At 42.7% G+C, this 20,295-nt stretch overlaps 1 long non-coding RNA gene across 1 annotated transcript; it reads left to right on the top strand.

The window, feature by feature from the left end:
• The first annotated feature begins 9,615 nt into the window (after nt 1-9,615).
• LOC123579653 lies at nt 9,616-10,920 on the top strand. Its single transcript, XR_006702872.1, has 2 exons — nt 9,616-9,708; nt 10,603-10,920. It is a non-coding gene; the product is annotated as an uncharacterized LOC123579653 (long non-coding RNA).
• Nucleotides 10,921-20,295: the final 9,375 nt, after the last annotated feature.

Below are 20,295 nucleotides of genomic sequence, written 5' to 3'. Positions count from 1 at the left end.
TCATCCATTTCCTGGGGACCATGGCCCCCATTAAGTACACACTCAAGGCCGTGCTCTCATGGGCCATTCCTGCCAATCCCCAGACTCGCCAGCCTCGGTGAGGTTCTCCAATGCCTCCTGAATGCAAATGAATCCCATCTTGCGTGGAAGAAGAGAAATGATTCTCCTTCCCCTTTGCCTACATGTCCTTCTACTCAAAGTAGAGAGAAGTTTCCCTCCTCTCCCTGTGATGGGGACACCAGCTCTCCATTCAGCTTCATCTTTCCTGATCCCCCCCACTCGTGTATAGGTGCTGGCAGTCCAGAAACCTGGACCCTTCCCTGGTTTCCTTCTTTATACCCCGTGTTCAACTCTGCCTTCATAATGCTATGTCCAGTGGTGAGATGGTAAATGTTCAACAATCCACGTTCGGAAAGAAAAAGAAGCCTCGTTTGTGGTGGTTGTCTACTTCTGTGGCGTCTACACTCCCAGCGTGGCCAATTTCAAGCTGCCAACAGTGGAACAACTAGCTTGCAAAATTCCTGGAAAGCTCTCAGGAGCGAGGGCAAGCCTCCTCCCGCCCACCAGGAAGCTCCACCCAGCACCTGCACACTGCTCGCTCCCAGGCTGCCCCCTGGTCCCGGCCACCAGCATCCCTTCCTGGACCATTGCCGCGTCCCTAACAGACTCTCTGGGTTCCGCCACAGTGACCCTTTGGAAATGGAGGTCAAATTGTCTCCCTTCCGTGCTTCTTCCCCCTACAGATGTGCACGGCTCGGTCTCTCCGCCTTTCAAGCTCTGTTGACCAGTCACTTTATGAAAAGCACCTTCCTTGAACCACCCACATAAAATACCAATTCCTGTCTCTCACTGTGTGTTTTCCCAGCTCAAACCCAAACTGAGTTGTTTCCCTAGAACTTAAGATCAGCTGACACGATAAATGGAGACAGTGCTTACTTTGCACAGTGACACAGGACTTAGGCAATGACAGTGCCGCTGAAAGCAAGCGAAGTGATCTCAATAATCAGAGGGGAAAAGTAACAATTTTTCTGCGACCCTTAAAAACTCCTTTCAACACATTAGAAGCCCTCCAACTATCAGTTAGGAATGTATAAGGACATGAAAAAAGAAAAGTAAAGCTGTTATTCATTTGGTGTAGGGTCATTGCAAACATTAGAAATGTTGAAAAGGGAAGTGTTTTATCTTTTGTAAAGACTTATCAAGAGTAGTTTGCAGAGGGCTTGCCTTCTTCTAACCACAGTCTCACTCCTTTCTCGGCTGGGATCAGTTTCTAACATTCCATCCCTTGCACTTCCAATGCTGCGATATCTTTACAATATTAATGTGAATATATGCTGGTGTCACTCTCTCCGGGACATTCCCTGTCCCCGCCCCCACCCCCAGCCCCACCTCCTCAGGTACGCGGTAAGTTTATCTTCACTCTGCTCCTCTGGGTGCATATCTAGACTCGGGCAACGGTATTCCCGGCAGCATTCCCGTGAAGGCCGCCATGGCTTCATGAACCCCTCTCACATTCAGTTTGAACTTGACCTCTAACCTCATCTTTCCTCCTGTGCACTTTCAGCTTTGTGCCCATTCCCTTTTGCCATTTCTTCACTTTTGTACAATGTCACGCAGGTTTATCGTGGGAAACCAGGAGACTACATAACCACCTGCTTTGCTATTGTGGCAAACACACATCCCAACCCAATGATCACGGCACCCTGATCTCAGACTCCCAGCCTCCTTAACAGTGGGAAAGAAGTTCCTGTTGTTCAAGGCATCTAGTTTACAGTGTTTTCTTCTAGTAGCCCAAGTCAAGTAAAATCTAGAAAAATTATGGACTTTGCTTAATAATAATGTACCAATATTGGTTCATTAAGTTATAACAGATACACCAGATTACTGTAAGACATTAATAAGAGGGGAAACTTATACAGCTGTGTGCAGCTGTATATTGAAACTCTGAAGGATTGTTCCAAGTTTTTTCTCAATGTAAAACTGTTTCACAAAATTGAGTCCAATAAAAAAAAACTTGAACACCTTGTCCTCAGCTCTCTATCTTCCTTTTGCACCCTGCTGGGGGACACTGCAAGGAAATGAGTGGTGGGGGGATTTTGTGTTTATATACAGGTTTTATCTCCCTTCAGGTCTGAGGTTTCTTCTCCTCCTTCCTCTGTCCTCTGCCACAGCTCACTCCAGAGCCAGGCACTCAGAGATCCCAGAAGGAGCTACTTCTCAGTCCCCCATGACATTCATCCTCAACTTTTCCAAGTGGTAAAGCCCAGTTCGTCCAGGTGTGCTCAGAGACCTCTGGCCCCCTGGGTGAGTGGGGTAGTTCTAAGGACCTCAGTGTGGGGGGGAAGGGGGTTAATCCATGTGCTGAGGTCAAGGAACAGAGTTGGAAGGGGCTCTGCAGAGCAAGGTGGGTGCTGTGATGCACCAGGCCTCAGGAGGTGGCTCTGGGCTGTCACCCTCTTTGGGATGGCCTCAGCTGAGGACAGCCACCTTGCCCCAGGTCATGCCCGGTAACCTGCCACATCCAGGGGCTCCTCAACATGGGGATATAGAGGCCCAGCCCGCTCACCCCAGCTCAGGACAACTCTGAAATCACATCCTAGCACCAGATCCCATAGGAGATCAGCTGAATCTTCACTGGGACCTCACGGCAGCTCAACTTCTTTTACACATTCCTACTCCCTTCTCCTCCCTTCCACACGTTCGGTCCTGAAAGTACTCCCTAAAAAGACCCGCCTGTTAATATTCATCTTAATAACTGTTTCCCGTGTGGAACAAAGAGGTTGTTGTTGGTACCAGTAAAGGTGGGAAGCCTTTTGACTCTAGGGGCCAAGCCAGTCATGGAAGGATGGACCACATATCATATACCATACACTACAAGCCATAGTCCATATACCGTATACCTCATGCCATATACAATATACCATATGCTATACACCATTACCATTTACAAAATACCAAGCACTCTGACTATACAAGAGCAATGAGAAACCACAAGACTCTTTATGCAGGAAAGGGGTATAATCAGATCTGTGTCGTAGAAGACCACCTTGGATGAAGGAGAAGGCAGAGCTGACACTGGGCAAAACAAGATGGGGGTGGCCATTGAGGAAGTAATAGTTTTCATTCGGGCAAGAGATGATGGTGATGGAGAAACAGATTCCACAGGTGTTTAGGAGGTAAAACCAGCAGGGCCTCGAGCAGGCAGACAAGAGTGGACAAGTGAGGGTGTAGAGCATGGGTCCCTTCTTGGTTTGACCAAATGGGTAGAGGATGTGCCACATACTGAACATGGTGGAAGGGGAGAAAAGAATGTCTGAGAGTAGACTATGAACTCAGTTTGGAATGTTTGAGCCATACAAATGAAAATTTCAAGGTCAAAGGATGTATAGCTCAATCACCAAGAAGTGGATTCAGGATTGGGAGCTTGACTGCATCTGGCTGCAAAGCCAGTGCTCTTGACCATCAAGGCACTAAAAATCCCAGTCTCTGAAGAGTTTAGAGTCTGATGGAAGGTGTGAAGTCTCCTGGAGGTGGGGGGAAGGGAGAGATGCTGGCGACTGGGGGAAAGATTCTGTCCAACTCTCAGCAGGGGGCATGTATAGCTTCACAGCATGGAATTCGTCCTTCCAGAAAAATGTGATACAATGGTGACATCACTGGTGGAGGGGAGTCTTGGCATCTCCTATAGGCAGTTTGGGCCTGCCTGGCATTCGCCTCTTCCTCCACCACCCCTCCTGGCCTTAACATCCTGTATATCCCTAAGAGGAGGCAGGGCTCACAAGGAAGCAGTAGCAAAATAGCCCGAGCCGTCAGTGCATGACTATGGGCTCATGGACATTAAAGGGTCACCAGCTGAGTGTGGACTTAGAAGAGTCCCCAAACACAACCTTGGTGCTTGGGTATAGCTCATTCCAGAGGTGAGAGAGATGGAGGCCAGCATGCTGGTTCCTTTCTCTTTCTGAGAGCATTTCTTGAATCCCTCCACTCCCTTCCAAGCTGGCCCAGGACCCAGCACAGACAGCAAAGGCAGCCCTCATCTTCCTGGGTGTGTTTCTAGGTATGTTGCTTTCCCTCTTGGAGAGTGTTCCCTGAGCCCCACCTTCTTGCGGTCTCCTCCATCCTCTAAAGCACAAACCATTGCCATGTCCAAAACTCTAACCTCTTCCCCACACCATGTCTCCGAGGCCTCTAAAATTGGCAGGGCTGTGGGTTGGCGAGAACCTCAGATGGGACAAGGCTCGGAATGAGGCCAAGCCTGTGGGTGTCATGGTCTTAACTCTGGAAACCCCAAACATTTCCAGTAGCAATTGCTCAGCTTGTAACCACCTTGTCTGCTCAACTGATAATCTCAAAGAAAAAGTGTTACAGTCCCATGGTCTTTCCTCTCATCACAATCCCTTTCCTGTGACATCATGGAAGCAGGGAGTGTCTTCTCTTCTCGAAGCACAGAGTCCCAGGCCTCTCCAGGACAACACTCAGAGAAGGCTCCAAGGTCCACCATGATGTCTGTCCCTTCTTCCCTGTGCTGCCCTTCTCTGCCATCCCTGCTGCTGACTCTGCTGCAGGATTCACAGGTGAGTGGGGTCTCAGGTATGTTTGGTGGGGGTTCTTCCATGCCTCTTTACTGTTCTCCTTACCTGTTTCCCTAGAATTTCTTGGGGGAGGGTTTTCTCTTTCCCAGCCAGAAATTACAGAACTAAGTTGGAATGGTCCTCAGCTCACAAAATCTCCCAGTGGTCACGTCTGTTCCAGACCTTTTTGTTCAGATAATGGACACACCTCCCATGGTTACAGGGCTCAACACAGCACACCTGAGAGCTTTCATCCCTTAACCCCTAGGATACAATACCAAGAGTGAACCATATTGGAAGTGTAAAACCTGAGTTTTACACTTATTACCACTACACAGACACCACCTCTCAATGGACAAAAACATGTTGGAAAACATGAAATTATGAAGCAAGGAAAGGATCCACAAATGCTTCATCTGAAGAGAATCACTGTTACAAGTTGGCAGAGGTCTGGGTGCTCAGGGAACGTTAGCTGGAAGTGGTCACTAGGTCTCACTAGGTAAGTGACGGGAGCTGAACCCCGCAGGTTCAACACTGAGTAGTTCTGCCTTTGCTTGCTAAGCAAGCATGTGAAGTCTCTTCCCTAAGGCCATTGATCTATCTGGGCAGAGGACTTGAGTTCTGATAGAGCAGATGGCTGCAGGGGGTTAGATCAGATGAAAGAGGAAACCAAGACCATTATCTTAGTAGAAGGAAGGAGGAATAAAGTTTGGATGTTTTAGGAATGAGTAACATATCTGAGACACTCAGGCCCAGTTAGCAAACTTTTAAAAATGAATTAATACCAATTTTATACAGTCGTCTCCAGAAAACAGAGGAGGAAACATTTCCGTACTCATTTGATGAGGCCATTATTATTTCAATAGCAAAACTTCATAGACTGTACATAAAAAAAGAAAACTACTAACCAATATCTCTCATGAATCTAAATGCAAGAATTCTCAACCGAGTGTTGGCAAACAGAATTTCACAAACTGTAAAGCTATGTATATGTGACTAAGTAGGATTTATCCTGGGCATACAAAGCTGTTCCAACATTTGAAAATCAATCATTCTAACCCATCACAACAACAGGCTGAAGAAGAAAAATTGCATGATGATAACAATTGATGCAGACAAAGTATTTGACAAATCCAACACCCATTAGTGATGAAAACTCTCAGCAAACTAGAAATAGGAGGGAATTTCCTCAACTTGATTAAAAACATCTGCAAAAAACCCTACAGCTCTCAGAAGTGCCTAGGTGGCTCAGTTGGTTAAATTTTACACTCTTGATCTCAGATCTGGTCTTGACCTCAGGGTTGTGAGTTCAAGACTGAACTGGGCTCTGTGCTGGGGATGAAGCCAACATTAAAAACAAAACATAACAAAACAAAACAAAATAAAACAAAACAAAAAACCTCACTCTAAGCAACCAAAAAAGAACTAAATAAGTAAAGACACATGCCATGTTCATGGATAGAAAGACCCATATTGTTAGAATGCAAGTTCTTCACGATTTCATCTATGAATTAACTGTAATCCAGATAAAAATACCAGAAAACTATCTTATGAGTATTGACAAACGGATTCTAAAGTTTATATGGAGGCATTAAAGATCCGGAATAGCCACACAATGCTAGAGAAGAGCAAAGTCAGAAGACTGACACCACTTGATTACAAGACTTACTAGAAATCTCCAGTTATCGAAACACTGCATTGGTGAGATAATAGTCACACAGATCCATGTAGTAGAATGGAAAGCCCAGAAATAACACCCACATAAATACAGCAAAATGATCATTGGGAAAGGAACAAAAGCAGTCTTTTCAACAGATGTTGCTGGGACAGTTGGACATCTGGGCGTCCGTATGCAAAAAAAACTGAACCTAGACACAGATGTAACAGCCTTTATAAATATAATGGAAAACACAAAATTATAAAATACTTAGAAGCTATCATAGAAGAAAATCTAGATGATCTTTGATATGGAAATGACTTTTACTTATAAATAGATACAATATTTAAAAAAATTTTTTTTCAACGTTTATTTATTTTTTGGGGGACAGAGAGAGACAGAGCATGAACGGGGGAGGGGCAGAGAGAGAGGGAGACACAGAATCGGAAGCAGGCTCCAGGCTCTGAGCCATCAGCCCAGAGCCCGACGCGGGGCTCGAACTCCCGGACCGCGAGATCGTGACCTGGCTGAAGTCGGACGCTTAACCGACTGCGCCACCCAGGCGCCCCAGATACCATATTTTAAAGCAGTTTTAGGTTCACACCAGAATGGAGCAGAAGGTACAGCTGATTTCTCATACTGCTCCCTGACCCCACACATCACAGCCTCGCCTATTATCAATATCCTTCACCAGAGTGGTACATATATTACAAACAATGAACCTGCACTGATATTTCATTAACATCCAAAGTCCATAGTTTTCAATACGGTTCACTCTTGGTATTGTATAGTCTATAGGTTTGGACTAATGTATAGCGATATCCTCCTTTATATACTATACCGAGTATACAGTATTATATCTTGATGCCCTAGAAATCCTCTGTGTTCTATTTCTCTCTTCCCACCCTAACCCCTGACAATCACTGATGTATTTACTGGGTCCATAGTTTTGCCTTTTCCAAAATGTCATATACTTGGAATCACGCAGTGCGCAGGCTTTTCCTTTCAATTAATAATGAGCATTTAAGGTTCTTCCATATCTTTTCAGAGCTTGACAGCTCATTTCTTCTAGCACTGGATAAGATCCCACTGTCTGAATGTACCACAATTTCCTTATCCATTCAACTACTGAAGGTCATCCTGGCTGCTTTCAAGCTTGGCAATTACAAATAAAGTTGCTACAAACTGTATTAAGGACAGTCTGTTCCAGGCCTCTTTCCTAGCCTCTCATAGCCTCAGATGGTCCTCAGACTTCTACATGCCATTCTCCCTGTGACTCACATTAACTTCCCTCTGTGCACGATAGAGCTGTGTCTGAAATCCTGGTTCACACGAACTATGAAATAGTATGTGTTTTCTTAGATCATTAAGTTTGTGGTCATTTGTTAGTCGGCAAGTTCCCTTATTTATTATAGTGTCTACCATGCTGCAGCCCATCCTCATATTATGATGCAGGAGAAAGGTACCCACCCCGTTCTGTACACTGGTCCTCTTCCCCTCATCCTGTATGGCAACCCAATTTGTAATTGTCATCCTTCTGTGCCAGTACATGTTGCTAAAAGAGTATGTAATGAGACCCACCTTGACCTAGAACCAGTCCCTCAAAACATCTTGGACCAAGACAAAGAACATGGGAAACGCTGCAAAGTTTCTTTCCAGGAAATTCAGGTAAAGAGTTCCAGATGAACCAGGCCGAAGAGCTCATTGTCAGTCAGAGCTGGAGACATCGTTACACTGGCCTGCAACGTGTCTGCTCACTCCCCAGCAGGGCCTGTCTTGTGGTCCAGGGAGAACGGGCCTACAGTTTCAATGGAAGGCACTTCCCCTAGTAAACCAAGTGGAAACACAGAGGTCAACCAAACAGACTATTCCATCCGCATCAGTGATTGCTGCCCAAGAATATGGGCACCTATTACTGTGTGAAGTTGATAAGAGGGCATCCTGATGTGGGGTATGCGTCTAGTTCAGGCATCTATGTGTCTGTGAATGGTGAGTTCAGTCTGACAACCTCCATCCCTTTGGTTTGTAAAACTACATTTTTCAAAATCTGAAACATGTACCAAATCATCATAACACACTGGATACTGTGCCCCTCCATCCACAAACAACCCTGTAGGCTGGGATTCTATACATGGCTCTTCTGTCAGTCTGGGCCCTGTGCCCACTCTTGAATGAAGCCACGTGACAGACCATGCCCTTTATGATGACCCAACTACCAACATGAACACAGGGCCAGAAAAACTCCAAACTCAAAAGATATTCAAGTAGGTTAAATGCAGCTACATGTGTGCACAGAATGATCCAAAAAGTTGTTAAACTGAGCCTACAAGTCTGTCTGGCCTTTCTGAGGTTTAGGGACAAACCTGAACTCAAGAATATGCATTGTATCTATTTTGGCCCGCTTCCTGACTCCAAACATAAGCCATAGACACTCCATATAATCCTCTGGATTTGGATGGAATCTCAACACGGGGAACCTCTCCAAATCCTAGTTCCTTCCTATGTAAAATCTCAGTATCTTGGAGTCATAAAGATGTAGAGTCTGTGAATCTTAAAATGTTAGAATTATCAAGTCATGGAGTGAGTCAACTGACTTGTAGGTTCTTAAATGGCATTTAATGTTCATCTTTGCATCTTTCATGGCCAAAGTGGAAAAAAAAGAGAGAGAGAGCGCAAGTTTTGGAGGCTTTCATCAAGCCCATTCATTCTTTCATCCATGCATTCCTCCATCCGACCATGCGTCAAGCATGCATTCACTCAAAGCACACTCTCATTCAGCCATGCATTTACCTATGCAGGAATCTGTTAACAAGTACCTGGATTCTCCTCTGGGGCAGACCCTGGGCAGATGACCCATCGTCAAGGAATTCCCAGGCTCCCACAGTGGCCTTCCTATAGTAATTGTCTGCTTTCTCTGGGCCGTGTCAGTTCCCCCTACAGTGACAGTGTCCCAGTCTTCACCCTCCTCGGACTTGGTGGCTGCCACCTGCCACGTGCAGAGATTCTATCCACAGAGTGTGCATCTCACCTGGACGGAGAACTGCCATACGATCAAGGGAGCTGAGCAACGCACATCCAAGCAGAATAGCGATGGGACCTACACCCTGGAAAGCTTGCATTTGGTGAACGTGTCAGGGCCGGGGTCCAAGCAGGTGCTCACCTGTAAGGTGCAGCACGAGACCCAACCTCCCATCCAGGCCAGCCTCATACTGTCTGTGGAAGCGCACGGCACATACAAGCCCATCGGAAGCTCAGGTAAGCCCACCTCCACTGCTCTGAGCAACTAGGTCACCTTTGTCTCCTGAGTGGAGTGAGGTATTTAAACTCACAGTGCCCCTTTTGCTGTCTCCTTCTGCTCATTGGTACTTAGGTCCCGAGATGCCTGCCCTTATCTTTGTCACATTCCTTCTGGGCTTCAAGGTGCTGCTGGCGATGAGTTTCATAGTCACCTACATCTGCAGGTGGCGGAGCTGGTAACAGGTGAGTTGGGGGCAGGTCTTAGTACATAAGAAGAGAGGTCATGGTCACCATCATGGGCTGGCAAGTGGAGTCCAGGGTAAGTCCACCGTTTCACACTGTGCCTCCCAGGGGGATCTAGCCTTAAGAAAAGGCTGGAAATACTCTTGTTTTCTCCAAAGGTCTGTTGGAAATCTCAGAGGCTTCCAGATCTCACCCATCCAGCAGTGCCCTGGGTTTGGAGGCTTTTAAATGAAGTCCCTTGGAATCCTGGGTGAGGGTCTGAGGTGGGGAGTTGGGATTAAAGTCAAAGTTTTGAGCCCCAAACTCCAAAGAGTGTCCCCATATACTATTATATAGGTCAGTTTTCATGAGACTGATTTTTGGAATGAATAAAGAAAGTATTGCTAAAATCTACTAATGGAGCCCATTGAGGACTGGGAGGCTCTAGCTACTGGCAAAGATGAATGTGGGTGGGGTGGAGTTCAGAACCTCAGACAGAGGAGGTGGAGTGTAAGAGCAGACATCTCATTTCTTTTTTTTTTTTTTTTTTTTTTAATTTTTTTTTTTCAACGTTTTATTTTATTTTTTGGGGACAGAGAGAGACAGAGCATGAACGGGGGAGGGGCAGAGAGAGAGGGAGACACAGAATCGGAAACAGGCTCCAGGCTCTGAGCCATCAGCCCAGAGCCCGACGCGGGGCTCGAACTCACGGACACGGACCGCGAGATCGTGACCTGGCTGAAGTCGGACGCTCAACCGACTACGCCACCCAGGCGCCCCAGATTTCTGATGTGCACCATGAATGTAGGCCCGTAGAGGGCCTGCCTCATAGAAGGTGCTCAATAAGCATTTGGGGAATTCATACAAGAATGAATAAATGAATGAATGAATGAATGAATGAATATTTCCCTACAGCTCCTGCATGAACTGCAATACATTGCCTCCCGTCCTGTGCAAGAGGCTCACATAGGGGAGAACCTGCCCCCCACTCACCGCCTTCCATCCTGGACATGCCCCCTTCCCCACACCCTCCTGATGGTCCTTCTCTCTGGGCAGAGTCCTGATGTTCCGCTCTCTTCAGAGCAGAGTCAAGGATGGACCCTGGTCTCAGGGACCCAGAGACCCTGATGCACAGAGCTTCACACTGGCTCTGCCTCTGCCCCAAAGACAATCAAGAGGGTCAAGAAAAGAAGGTTCCCATTCTGTCTGTGATGAGGAACAGCCCTTCAATTTCAGAGCACATTTTACTTTTCTTTTTTAAATGTTAATTCCAGTATAGTTAATATACAGTGTCATTATAGTTTCAGGTGTACAAAAATAGTGTTCAGCAATTCTATACATTACTCAGTGTTCAAAATGTAAGTGTACTCCTAATCCCCTTGGTCTGCTTAACCCATCCCCCCACTTCCCAACTTACCTCCCCTCTGGTAACTATCAGTTTGTTCTCTATAGCTACAAGTTTGTTCTCTATAGCCCTTTTTTTTGTCTATGCTTCTTTGATTCCACATATGACTGAAAGAAAGCATGTGGTGTTTGTCTTTCTCTGACTGACATTTCTTTTAGTGACAGACTCCCTAACTCTAGCCGTGCTGTTGCATATGGCAAGATTTCACTCTTTTTAACGGCTGAATAATATTCCATTGTATATATTGACCACCTTTTCTTTATTTGCTCATCTGTTGATGGACATTTGCTCTGCTTCCAATAATTTGGACAAGCACATTTTACTTTTATGCAGCGCTTTCTGCAAGGATGATATGATTTTAATACCTATATATTTTGAAATCACTACATGGAATAAGCATATTTTGGTTCTGAAATTTATAAGAAATACGCAAGAAATCCTTGCATATTTCTTAAGAACGTAGTAACGTATTTCGTAACGTAGTAACGTTATCTTTGCAAAAATTAACATTTCGCTGTTATGGCCTTCTGTTGCTTTTAAAAACACTTACCTGAATTTGGTGTTTATCATTCTCAAATCTACTTTTATAATTTTACAACATGTTATAAATCCTTAAGCGATATACAATGTAACTTTGCATATTTAAAATTCTATAAAGATGCTTTTGTACTATATACAGCACTCCGGAACTTTTCTTTTTTATGCTCAACACAGTGTGTGAGGTTTCTTCAAGAAGCTCCATTTTAGTAATTTTCCAGGGCTCTATGGTTACGTATTACAGTAATATGCTACAACTTATGGATTCTTCTCAGGATTGTATCAAAGCTCTATCTGCTGTTTGGGTAATACAGCCTTGCAACAAGTGATTTTTTTCCCTCTATTTCCTTGGGCACACAATGGGAAAGTGCTTCTAGTTCCTCTGTTGTGGTCCACACAGCAGTAGTATTCTTATCATTTGCAAGCTTTAGTAACACAAAATAAAAGCTTTTAACTTTTGGTGAAGTTGTGCTCTTTCCATTTATACCTTTTATCCAACTTTACTTTTCTGAGCAATATGTGTGTGCGTCTGTGTGTGTTATGAATGAATGGTATGGATCTCATATGTTTTCTCTTTTTAGGATAAATAATAGAGAACTTAATCAGCACAGCCATTTTGCCACATAACAAACACTCCATAAAGGTGTGATTCTTTTTATGAGGTATTATTGCCATTGGGCTACATGTCTATCTCTACATGTCCCTGCATTATCAACAATAGCCAAGCTATGGAGAGAGCCCAAATGTCCACCAACTGGTGAGTGCATAAAGAAGATGTGGTATAAGCTTTCAACAAGTACAAAAAGATCGAGGTCATACCATGTATATTTCCAGACTACAATGCTTTGAAACTTGTAATCAAGTTCAAGAAAAAATTTGGAAAGACCACAAATACATGGAGGTTATACAACATCCTATTAAAGAATGAATGGGTTAACCAAGAAATTAAAGAGGAAGTTGAAAAGTACAAGGAAACCAAAGAAAATGAAAACAAGAGAGTTCAAGACCTTTGGGACGTAGCAAAGGTGGTCATAAGAGGAAAGCATATTGCAATCCAGGCCATCCTAAAGAAGGAAGAAATATCTCAAATACACAACCTAACCTTACACTCAAAATAGCTAGAAAAAGAACAGCAAATAACATCCAAAAACAGCAGAAAAGGGAAATAATAAAGATTAAAGCAGAAATCAATGATACTGAGTTTTTTTTTAAAAAATGGTAGAACAGATCAACACAATGAGAAGCTGGTTCTTTGAAAGAATTAACTAAACTGATAAACTCCTAGCCAGACTTATCAAGAAGGAATAGGAAAGGACCCCAATAAATAAAATCATGAATGAAAGAGGAGAGATCACCACCAACACCACACAAATATAATTATAATAAAATATTATGAGAAATTATATGTCAACAAATTGGGTGATCTGAAAGAAATGGATAAATTCCTAGTAACATGTAAATGACCACAACTGAAACAGGAAGAAATAGAAAATTTGAACACACCCATAACCAGTAAAGAAATTGAATCAGTAATCAAAAACCTTTCAACAAACAAGAGAACTGGGACAGATGGTTTCCCACAGGAATTCTACCAGACATTTAAAAAAGATTTAATATCTATTCTTCTCAAACTGTTGTGAAAAAATAGAAATGGAAGAACTTCCACTCATTCTACGAGGTCAGCATTACCTTGATTCCACAACCAGACAAAGATCCCACTGAAAAGGAGAATTACATCCAATGTTCCTGATGAAGATAAATGCAAAAATTCTCAACAAGATACCAGCAAATTGAATCCAACAATACATCAAAGAATTATTCCCCTGATCAAGTGGGAATTATTCCTGAAATGCAGGGCTAGTTTAATATCTGCAAATCAATCAACATGGTACAGCACATTAATGAAAGAAAGGATAAGAACCACACGATCCTCTCAGTAGATGCAGAAAAAGCATTTGACAAAATACAGCATCCTTTCCTGATTAAAAAAAAAACCCTCTGGAAAGTAGAGATGGAAGGAACATAACTCAACATCAATATGGCCATATATGAAAGACCTACAGCTAATGTCATCCCCAGCTGGGAAAACCTGAGAGCTTTCCCCCTAAGGTCAGGAACACGACAGGGAAGTCCACTCTCACCACTGTGGTCAACACAATACTGGAAGTCCTAGCCTCACCAATCCGACAACAAAAAGAAATAAAAGGCAGATAAACTGGCAAGGAAGAAGTCAAACTTTCACTCTTCACAGATGCCATCATAATCTACATGGAAAACCAAAAACACACCACCCAAAATTTGCTAGAACTGATACATAAATTCAGCAAAGTCACAAGATATAAACTCAACATACAGAAATCAGTTGCATTTCTATACACCAAAAATGAAGCAGCAGAAAGAGAAATCAAGGAATCAATCCCATTTACAATTGCATCAAAAATCATAAGATACCAGGAAAAAGCTAACCAAAGAGGTAAAGGATCTATATGCTGAAAATTATAGAATACTTATGAAAGAAATTGAAGAAGACATAAAGAAATGGAAAAACATTCCATTCTCATGGATTGGAAAAATAAATATTGTTAAAATGACTATACTCCTCAAAGCAGTCTACACATCCAATATAGTCCCTATCAAATAACACCAGCATTCTTCTCAGAGCTAGACCAAACAATTCTTAAATCTGTATGGAACCAGAAAAGACCCCAAATAGACAAAGTAGCGTTGAAAAAGAAAACCAAAGCTGGAGGCAACACAATTCCAGACTTCAAGGTATCACAATGCTGTAATCATCAAGACAGTATGGTACTGGCCCAAAACAGACACATAGATCAATGGAACAGAATAGAGAACCCAGAAATGGACCCACGAATATATAGCCAACTAATCTTTGACAAAGCAGAAAAGAATACTCAGTGGAAAAAAGACAGTCTCTTCAGCAAGTGGTGCTGGGAAAACTGGACAGCGACATGCAGAAGAATGAACCTGGACCACTTTCTTACACCATGCACAAAAATAAACTCAAAATGGATGAAAGACCTAAATGTAAGGCAGAAAACCATCAAACTCCTGTAGGAGAAAACATGCAGCAGTCTCTTTGGCCTTGGCCACAGCAACTTCTTACTTGACATGTCTCTGGGGGCAAAGAAAACAAAAGCAGAAATGAACTATTGGGACCTTGTCAAGATAAAATGCTTCTGCGCAGCAAAAAAAAAAAAAAAAAAAAAAAAAAAAAAGTCAACCAAGCTAAAATGCAGCTGATGCAATAGGAATAGATATTTGCAAGTGACATATCAGATAAAGGGTTAGTATTCAAAATCTATAAAGAACTCACCAAACTCCACACCTAAAAAACAAATAATCCAGTGAAGAAATGGGAAGAAATATGAATAGACACTTTTCCAAAGAAGACATCCAGATGACTAACAGACACATGAAAAGATGCTCAACATCGCTCATCATCAGGGAAATACCAATCAAACCACAGTGAGACACCATCTCACATCTGTCAGAATGGCTAAAATTAACCAGTCAGGAAACAACAGATGTTGGCGAGGATGCAGAGAAAGAGGATCTCTGTTGTTTGCATTGTTGGTGGGAATGCAAGCTGGTGCAGCCACTCCGGAAAACAGTATGGAGTTTCCTCAAAAAGTTAAGAATAGAACTACCCTGCGACCCAGAAATTGCACTACTAGGTATTTATCCAAAGGATATAAAAATGCTGATTTGAAGGGGCACATGCACCCCATTGTCTATAGCAGTGCTATCAATAATAGCCAAATTATGGAAATAACCCAAATGTCCATCAACTTACGCATGGATAAAGAAGATGTGGCATATATATATGATGGAAAATTACTTGGAAGCCAATAGAAGGAAATCTTGCCATTTGCAACAATGTAGATGGAACTAGAGTGTATTATGCTAAGCAAAATAAGTCAGTCAGAGAAACATAGGTGGAGTTTTAAAAACACAACATAACATAGGGGAAGGGAAGGAAAAATAAACTAAGTTGAAAACATAGAGGCAAACCATAAGAGATTCTTAAATATAGAGAACAAACTGAGGCTTGCTGGAGGGGATGTGGGTGAGGGGTGGGCTAAATGGGCAATGGGCATTAAGGAGGGCACTCATTGGGATGAGCAATGGGTGTTGCATATAAGTGATGAATCGCTGAATTCTACTCCTGAACCCGATACAGCACTATGTGTTAACTAACTTGAACTTGAGTTAAAACAAAGAAAAATGTTTAAATTTACAGTTTAGTTTAGCTGTTAGTTTCCTAGCTCACCACAAACAGAATCAGTAGATTTATAAATGTTATTCAACATGGTTCTGCACTGTGAGGTTAGGTAACTCTTCAGCGTGGTCAGAGGCCCCCAATTCATAAACTGATTTTTTTTTGTTTGCTTTAAATAAGAATAAATACATTCCTACTCAGGTTACCATGTATTCCTATATAGTACAGGTCTAGGGACAATATATGAAAAGTTCCAAACTCGATGATAACTTTTCTCACGCTTCTCTGGTTTTAAGGTGCTTATGAAATAGTTGAATTTTTTTTACAGAACAGTTTTTTTTTTTTCCAACGTTTATTTATTTTTGGGACAGAGAGAGACAGAGCATGAACGGGGGAGGGGCAGAGAGAGAGGGAGACACAGAATCGGAAACAGGCTCCAGGCTCTGAGCCATCAGCCCAGAGCCTGATGCGGGGCTCGAACTCACGGACCGCGAGATCGTGACCTGGCTGAAGTCGGACGCTTAACCGACTGCGCCACCCAGGCGCCCCAGAACAGTTTTAAATAAAATGAAACAAATACTAGTCAAACCTACCAGGAGTCAGATATGGAGCTAGTTACTATGATGTAAATAAACTTACGTGGTTCTTAGAGTTGTCTTTCTAGGTGGCTACATAAATTTCAGTGATCGTTTAGTCCTGAGGGGACCACAGATAGGATTGAACAAGATTCTTAATTGTGATATACTGTGATTAAACACAAGGTTTTAATCACGTTACTTAGGGAATAAATACAGAGCAAGGAACTTGCTGTCAGCACGATGATAACTATCTGATTTGAGCCAAACATGTGACTGAATCTATTTGTTTAGCTCTCTCAGACGTGTAAGTGCCACTTCTCCAGGGGTAATGTGGTTGCCTGCAACTGTCAAAGAGCCAATAGAGAAATATAGTAGTATAGCTTGGAAATTTCTAATCTGGCTGTGATTCTTTTGGAGAATAGAACTGTTCTTTGATTCATCTCTGTATCTGTTAATCTAGCATACAGTCTAGGTATAGAAGGAGGTCAGTAACTGCTTTTGAGTAATAAACTATTCAAGAATATTTATAATAACTATACAAAATATGAAAAGAATGTCTCCTCTATTCCTTCAACCTCTATTATTTCTGGGATTGATAAACTGGTAAGGAGCCTCTATTTGTGTTAAATCCTTCAAAATGTTAACAGGAACCCATGGGGGAGGGGAAGGAAAGAAAAAAAAAAAAAAAGAAAAGAAAGAGGTTAGGGCGGGAGAGAGCCAAAGCATAAGAGACTCTTAAAAACTGAGAACAGGGGCGCCTGGGTGGCGCAGTCGGTTAAGCGTCCGACTTCAGCCAGGTCACGATCTCGCGGCCCGTGAGTTCGAGCCCCGCGTCAGGCTCTGGGCTGATGGCTCAGAGCCTGGAGCCTGTTTCCGATTCTGTGTCTCCCTCTCTCTCTGCCCCTCCCCCGTTCATGCTCTGTCTCTCTCTGTCCCAAAAATAAATAAACGTTGAAAAAAAAAAAAAAATTAAAAAAAAAAACAAAAAAAAAACTGAGAACAAACTGAGGGCTGATGGGGGGTGGGAGGGTGGGGAGGGTGGGTGATGGGTATTGAGGAGGGCACCTGTTGGGATGAGCACTGGGTGTTGTATGGAAACCAATTTGACAATAAATTTCACATATTGAAAAAATAAAATAAATAAATAAATAAATAAACAAATAAATCCTTCAAAATCAATTTCAAAATACTTGATATAATAAATGAAAAATACAAGCATAAAAGATGTGGCATATATATGCTACACATACATACGTACATACACAAAGGAATATTACTCAGTCATCAAAAAGGATGAAATCTTGCCATTTACAATGACATGGCTGGAGCTAGGTATATTACGCTACGCAAAAGAAGTCAGTCGGAGAAAGACAAATATCATATGATTTCACTCATATGTGAAATTTAAAAAACAAAACTGATGAACATATATGGGAGGAGAGAACAAAGAAAAAGAGAGAGGATGAAGCCATGAGAAACCCCTAATGAGAGAGAACAAACTCAGAGTTGATGAAGGAAGGTAGCTTGGGATGAGCTAGATGGGTTTTGGGTATTAAGGAAGACACTTGTTCTGATGAGCACTGGGAGTTAAATGTAATTGATGAATTCTACTGAATTCTACTCCTGAAACCAATCTTGCACTGTATGTTAACTAACAAAAATTTAAATAAAACTTTGGGAAAAAAAAAAACTACCCTGCCCTATAAATCACAGGGATGAACATATAGCACAGGGAAATACAGTCAACAGTATTGGAATAACATTGTATGGTGACAGATGGTGACCACATTTACCATGGTGAGTGTTGCAAGATGCACAGAATTGTCAAATTAATTACTATGTTGTGCACCTAAAACTAATAGAGCACTGTATGTCACTTTAATAATAATTTGTTTAAATATTAAAAAATAAAATTTTCCCTGGCATGAAAAACAAAAGAATTGGACCCATAAATAATACATATTTGGCCAAGCGAGTTTTGTCCAAAGTGCCAAAGCAATTCAATGTGGAAAGGATAGTCTTTTCAACAAATGGTGTTGAAACAATATTCATGTTAAAAGAAGAGGAAGGAAAGAAGAGGAAGAAAAAGGAGGAGAAGGAGGAGGAGGAGGAGGGGGAGGAGGAGGAGGAGGAGGAGGGGGAGGAGGAGGGGGAGGAAGACAAGGACAAGGAGGAGGATGAGGAGGACAAGGAAAAAAATGAGAAGAAGAAGGAGCAGGAGAAGAAGGGGAAGAAGACAGAAGAGGAGGTGGAGAAGGAGAATCAAGACCGTCTCCTTATAACATACACAAAATTTGGTATTATCTAAAAATATATTAACTTATACAAATATTACTGTAGAATATATACAAAAATACTAAGACAAATTAATATGATCGGGTGGATCATAGACATACATTTAAAGCCTAAGACTATAAAAATTCTATAAGAAACTGTAGGAAAAAAACCCAAACCTAAATGTTAATGATCTTGGATTAGAACAGGCATTTTAAGGGGCGCCTGGGTGGCTCAGTCAGTTAAACGTCCGACTTTGGCTCAGGTGGAGATCTCTGTAGTTCGCGAGTTTGAGCCCCGCGTCGGGCTCCGTGCTGACAGCTCAGAGCCTGAAGCCTGCTTCAGATTCTGTCTCCCTCTCTCACTGCTCCTCCCCTGCTCCCACTCTATCTCTCTCTCTCTCAAAAATAAACATTAAGGGGCGCCTGAGTGGCGCAGTCGGTTAAGCGTCCGACTTCAGCCAGGTCACGATCTCGCGGTCCGTGAGTTCGAGCCCCGCGTCGGGCTCTGGGCTGATGGCTCAGAGCCTGGAGCCTGTTTCCGATTCTGTGTCTCCCTCTCTCTCTGCCCCTCCCCCGTTCATGCTCTGTCTCTCTCTGTCCCAAAAATAAATAAACGTTGAAAAAAAAATTAAAAAAAAAAATAAAAAAAATAAACATTAAAATTTTTTTTAAAAAAAGAGGCATTTTGGGGCGCCTGGGTGTCTCAGTCGGTTGAGCGTCCGACTTCAGCTCAGGTCATGATCTCACAGTCTGTGAGTTCGAGCCCCATGTTGGGCTCTGTGCTGACAGCTCAGAACCTGGAGCCTGCTTTGGATTCTGTGTCTCCCTCTCTCTCTGCTCCTCCCCCGCTTGCGATCTGTCTGTCTCTGTCTCAAAAATAAAAACATTAAAAAAATTTTTTAAAAAGAGGCATTTCAGAGTGGGAGACAGCTAAAGCATAAGAGACTCTTAAAAACTGAGAACAAACTGAGGGTTGATGGGGGGTGGGAGGCAGGGGAGGGTGGGTGATGGGTATTGAGGAGGGCACCTTTTGGGATGAGCACTGGGTGTTGTATGGAAACCAATTTGACAATAAATTTCATATATTAAAAAAAAGAAAAAGAAAAAGCACAAATGCTTGAAAGAGCATTTAGCTAATAATTGTCTAGTTAATTTGGAAACATAAATCTATTGATCAAGAAATAAAATATTTCATATAAAAAAAAGAGGCATTTTAAGATAAGATGTGAAAAGCACAATCTATAAAAGAAAACATTGATCCATTTGACTTCAGTAATCTTTACACCCAATTTGGGGCCTCAAGATGAGGGGAGGGCCCACTGGAGGTGGGGGGGGCAGAGGCCCCATGCAGAAGGGAAGCATTATTTCTACTGGGCCTCTCCACTCTCTCTGAAAAAGAGAAGAGGACCCCTCACCAAGTGAAGCCTTTTCTGCCTGACTTCTATTTCACAATCTAGAAGCAGATTGCTGCCTCACAGCCACGTCACCCCATCATAGGCACTTCCTCTTAATCATGGAAGGAGGCAGGGTTTCCTTTCTACAGAACGGAGGCCAATTCTCCCCAGCACACAC

Source organism: Leopardus geoffroyi, chromosome A3 (assembly GCF_018350155.1).
Source record: "Leopardus geoffroyi isolate Oge1 chromosome A3, O.geoffroyi_Oge1_pat1.0, whole genome shotgun sequence".
Classification (NCBI taxonomy): Eukaryota; Metazoa; Chordata; class Mammalia; order Carnivora; family Felidae; genus Leopardus; species Leopardus geoffroyi.
Note: the sequence above shows the minus strand (reverse complement) of the source record. Positions and strands in the feature narration are given on the sequence as shown.